This window comes from Budorcas taxicolor, chromosome 1 (assembly GCF_023091745.1).
Source record: "Budorcas taxicolor isolate Tak-1 chromosome 1, Takin1.1, whole genome shotgun sequence".
Classification (NCBI taxonomy): Eukaryota; Metazoa; Chordata; class Mammalia; order Artiodactyla; family Bovidae; genus Budorcas; species Budorcas taxicolor.
Window position 1 is genome coordinate 4,789,566 of NC_068910.1, and position 5,695 is coordinate 4,795,260.

Here is a 5,695-nt window from a genome sequence, read left to right on the forward strand (position 1 = left end):
CATCTGGATAACATCGGTGGTTTCAGTTATATCTCAGCTGGTGTGGGATTTATCTTTACAGCATTGAGAGGGGACAGGCTGAGAGCTCCCCAGCTCTGCTGAGAAGGGAATCAGGGACTTTGCAGGGGTGAAAAGTCCTCTCCACCATCCTCAGCTCAGAACAAGCTCCAGGGAGGTGGGCGGGAGCTCTGGAGCCCATTTGACACCTGGGGAGACTGAGGCCTGGAGAAGAGGAGGGACTTGCCAGAAGATACCCAGCTAGCTGGGGCAGAGCCACAGGTGTGAGAGGCAGCTCAGGACCCTGACTTGAGTTTGCCTGATTGGTGACAGGGCTGGCCTGGCCCAGTTTTATAATCATCATCGTTCTTGGCAGGAACCAAGAGTTCATGTGTCATCTGGCAGGCACAGTGATGACAAAGGGCCAGGCTATGTTTGCGAACTCAAACCAGGGGCTGAGCAGGGAGGCAGGCTGGGTGTGGGACAAGAGGGAGTGCTGGGGACTTGGGCAACAATGGAAGAGGCCGTCTGACAGCACTTCAACCCAAAAACTTTGACATCCTGTGAATCAAATAATGATAATAATAGTGACATATACCCAACATGTACTATGTGTCAGGCAGTTCTTAAGCACATTACGCATATTGATTCTGATTTTCATAATGATCCTAGGTGTTCCTGTGATTAGGCCAAGTTTCCTAACCAGGAAACCAACGTACAGAAAGCTCAAGTGAAGTGTCTGGGGCTGAATTTGGCCCATTCATGGCCACCTTCCCACTTTTGACTGAAACTCTGAAATTTCCCTGGGTCTTAGACTGTGCGTCACACACCTTCTTTTCTGGTGGGTGGATGGGCTATTTGGCTTTTCTGCAGACAGCATTTGGCCACCTTCCTGGAGCGGGAAAGAAGGGTTGGAAGGGTGTCTGAGACTCAGTTCCCGTCCTCAGGGAACCACAGTTCGGGTGGGCTGGGGTTGGAGGAACTCAGGGCTTATGCCTTCACACTTGCCATCTCCATTAATATCCGCCGAAGTCTGCTGAACTATTGAGGTGTTGATGGATTCTTCTGTTTTTGATGAGGGAACCAGCACAGAGCTTAGGCACCTAGGTGCCTGAAGGTAGGGCTGGCCTTCCCTCCAGATCCTCTGACTCTTCTTCACTGGAGCATCAGGGAAGCGGGGCCCCGGCAGGAAACCCTCTGCTCAGAGACCCTCTGGAAGGCAGACACCCTACTACAGCTAACTTGGGCCACTTAAAGAGCTCTTCCTGGGGCTCAGGGCTTGCAGGTGCTTTCTCAGCCAGTCCCGTGCAGCCCCAAGAAGCTGCCTGTCATGTCCCTTCTTAAAAAAATACACAAGACTGTTTTGTTGTGTCTTTTGCTAATTAAAAGAATGTATTTATTATTTTTGGCTGCTCTAGGTCTTTGCTGCTCTGAGGGCTTTTCTCTAGTTGCGGCGAGCGGGGCCTACTCTCGAGCTGTACAGGCTTCTCATTGCAGTGGCTTCTGTTATGAAGCGTGGGCTCTAGGGTGCGCAGGCGTCACTAGCTGCAATCCCCCGGCTTTAGAGTGCAGGCTTGGTGATTGTGCTGCGTGGACTCAGTCGCTCTGCGGCCCGTGGGATCTTCCCAGATCAGGGATCGAACCCGTGTCTTCTGCACTGGCAGGTGGATTCTTCACTGAGCCACCAGGGAAGCCCTGGTGTGTCCTCCTGAAGTTGAATGGCAGTTGAGTGTGGAGAAATGAAGGGCTTGCCTAAGAGCACACCCTACCCTCTGCTCCTTCCAAATGTGCTTGGTGTGGGTCGTTGTGACCTCTTCAGACATGGGGCCGTTTGAAGAGTGAGACACCCGCTTCCCCAGTCATATAATGATTCCCCTCTACCCCTGAGAGTGATCAGACCATGTTGCAGCTAGTAAAGCACGCAGGGTAGACACAGACGGCAGAGCAAATCCATCTGGCTGAGCAAAGCAGGCTTCCTGGAGGAGGAAACATCCAAGCTGAGTCACAGGATAAACAAGAGGGAAGATATTTCAGGCAGAAATAAAGAGCATAAACAAAGGCCCAGTGGGGAAAAGAATCAGTGTTCCTAGAGTGCTAACGCTGGAAATCTGAAGGGTTTTGGCCCATTCCTTTCTTCGAGGAAAAATGTGGCCCATTTCTCTACCTGTCATCTACCACTGATCACGGCCCCTTAGAAGCATGAGAGAGCAGTGTAGTTTGGGAATGGAATCAAGGAAGCCTTTCTGGGGAAAGGGGCACTTGAGGTGAGCTCTGAAAGATGAAAGAAAAAGAAAACTTCCTAATCATGTACTCTGGGCCCAGACATCAGGCTTTGCCTGATGGGCACTTTTATCCCACTGCTCAGCACATAGTAGGTGATTTGTGAATACCTGTTGAATGAATTAATTACCCATCATAGTCATCTCCAGTTCAAAGGAAAGGATACTAAGAGAGAAGTAAGGTTAGGGCTAGTCTGAACCCTAGAGATGAACTTGGGGTTCATCTCTACCCAACCCCTCCTCTCGCATCAGTGTTTACCACGTCCTGTAAATTTTACCTCCTAGATCCATCTCAAGTCCACCTATTTTCTCCCAGTTCCTCTGGCACCCCCCAGGTCCTGGCCACCATCACTTGCTGGTCTCTGGCTTCCACGCTTGTCCCCAAAAGGCCATTGTCCACACAGTGGCGAGAGAGAAGCAGATAGGACTATGGAAACCATACTGCTTAAGACCTCTTAGCAGCTTCCAACTTGCCCAGAATAAAATCCTTACCACGGCCACCCAGTCGGCCTCTTTTCTGGTTCCTGAACACACCTCAGGACCTTTGTCTGTTTCTCCCGCTGTCTGGAGCCCCCTTTTCTCCTATTCCTCACATTCTCCAGAGCAGTATCCTAGGGTATCCGAGGATACTTGTGAAATATTCTAGGGTACTTCCTGAACTGTGGAGGTTAGAAAGCAGAAACTGCATTTCCCAGACTCCCTTGCAGCTAGAGTTTTGGAATCACATTAAGGTGTCCATGGGGAAGAAGTGAGATTGGGAAGGCTGCTCTGATGATTCCTGCTCGAAAGCAAGGTGATAGTGATCTGTTTCTGCAGCACCTTCCTGCTCTCCAAACTCCAGCTCTGAAAGCATCTAGAGTCAGTTGTTGAAAGCACCTTTCTGGCCAGCTTCGCAGCTATCATAGTATGTTCTTTTCCCTTATAAACAACTTTATTGGTGGTATGTTTTATATATCCTGAGATTTATTCATTGCAGGAATATACTCCAATGATTTTTAGTAAATTTACATAGTGATACAACCATCATCATTAATCAGTTTTAGAACATTTTCAGACCCCCAATAAAAGTCCCATGCCCATTTACAATTAATCTCTCTCCCTACTCTTAGGCCCAGGCAACCACTCATATACTTCTTCTCCATACATTTGTGTTTTCTGGATATTTTATACAAATAGAGTCTATAACATGTGATCTCTTATACCTGGCTTTTTCCGATTGGCACAATGCTTTTGAAGTCCATCCATGATGTAATCTGTCTTGTTACTTTGTTCTTTTTGATTGCTGAATAATATTCCAAGTTGTTGTTGTTGTTCAGTTGCTAAGTCATGTCCGGCTCTGTGTGACCTCATGGACTGCAGCATGCCAGGCTTCCCTGTCCTCCATTATCTCCTGGAGTCTGCTCAGATTCATGTCCGTTGAGTTAGTGATGCTATCTAACCATCTCCTCCTCTCTCACCCCCTTCTCCTCTTACCTTCCATCTTTCCCAACATCAGGGTCTTTTCCTATGAGTCAGCTCTTTGCATCAGGTGGCCAAAGTATTGGAGTTTCAGCGTCAGCATCAGTCCTTCCAATGAATATTCAGGGTTGATTTCCTTTAGGACTGACTGGTAGCGGGTTCTTAAGCTCAGTGATTCCCATGGCGGTCTCCTCATTTTCCTCATTAGAAACAGAGAGAACAGCTTCCCTGGCAGGGCGCTTCTGTGGTATTTTTCTGCAGGATGGCTCCCCCAGCCCTTTGACAATTGCATAAGCACTTCATTCCGAGAGCAATGTTCCAGATATTCAAAGACTGGTACCAGTCAGGCATCAGCCAATCAGGGCACACGTCCGATCAGAATGGACGGATTCTAACACACCTGTGAGGCCACAGCAGTATCGATACAACTTGCTGAATGCCAGCCCTGCTGTGTTAGATCCACGTTTCTGCTTAACATCCCTGGGGCAAAGTGTTTGCTGCGCTCACTCCTGACTCACACTAGGTAACTCCTCCCCCTCCTCAGCTGTCATTTCAGACAACCCTTCATCGGGATGTGGCACCAAACCTCGCCTTCCTTTGCAGCTCTCACAGTTTCTTTTTATATCTGTAGCCTACAGATATAAAACAGTTTACTTGGAGGATGATCCAGGAAGCGATGGTCTCAGAGTTGGGGAGGGATTTGGGGAAGAGAAGGCAATGAACGCAGATGCAGTCGTGAACAGATTTCCCTTGAGAAACTGGAGAACAGGACTCAGAGGGTCCCGCTCGACAGAGTGAGGTAGCTGGAGATTTTCTCCTGACTCTCATTGAGCAGGAGTCAAAGGGGAGTCCTAGGGATGCCAACACCTTGGCACTTTCAGCTTGCTGCAAGCACTGACCGCTGGGGGCCCTGAGGTGGAGAATCTTAGGATGCTATTGTGTATTACCGCAAAGGTGAGCGCTGAGGGGAGGGAGTGAGGGACCCGCAGAATCTGACAGTCTTCTTGGGTGATTTTTTCATAAATGCCTCCTTCGTCACCAAACTCTGCGTTCCATGAGGTGATCACTCTGGTACCCCCAGCACCAAGGACAGTGCCAGTGCAGGGCAGGTGCTTAGAAAACATTTGTTAAACATGAAAACAAAGGTGGAGATGGGAGTTGAAGGTTTCCTGCTTCCCTGATAGCTCAGTTGGTAAAGAATCCGCCTGCAATGCAGGAGACCCCGGTTCGATTCCTGGGTAGGGAAGATCCGCTGGAGAAGGGGAGAGACTACCCACTCCAGTATTCTTGGGCTTCCCTTATAGCCCAGCTGGTAAAGAATCCTCCAGCCATGTGGGACACTTGGGTTCAATCCCTCCTGGGTTGGGAAGATCCTCTGGAGAAGGGAAAGGCTACCCACTCCAGTATTCTGACCTGGAAAATTCCATGGAGTGTATAGTCCGTAGGATTGCAAAGAGTTGGACACGACTGAGTGACTTTCACTCACTCACTAAGTGGCGCAGCAGTAAAGAACCCAACTGCCAATGCAGGAGACATAAGAGATGCAGGTTTGATCCCTGGGTGGGGAAAAACTCGGGGAGGAGAGTGTGGCACCCCACTCCAGTATTCTTGCCTGGGAAATCCCATGGACAGAGGAGCCTGGTGGGCTACAGTCCATGGGGTTGCAGAGAGTCAGACACAACTGAAGGGACTTGGCACGCATGATGCCTGAGAGAGCCGATGGGGCAAACCCAAATGTTGTAGGGCACTACACAGGCACTACAGACCTGTCAGCCTGGCCTCAAGGGTGGCCCTGGAGCTGAGAGCTTGTGTTATGACCCAGTGTCACACTTGCCCAGTGACTCTGCCTTTTAGAGTCTTGGAGGGCGTCAAACAGCCCTCTGCAGGTGGCAGTCTTTAATCTCTACACTGGGACACTAAGAACCTCCTCTGTGCGGGGACTTTCCGCTTACCATTTACAG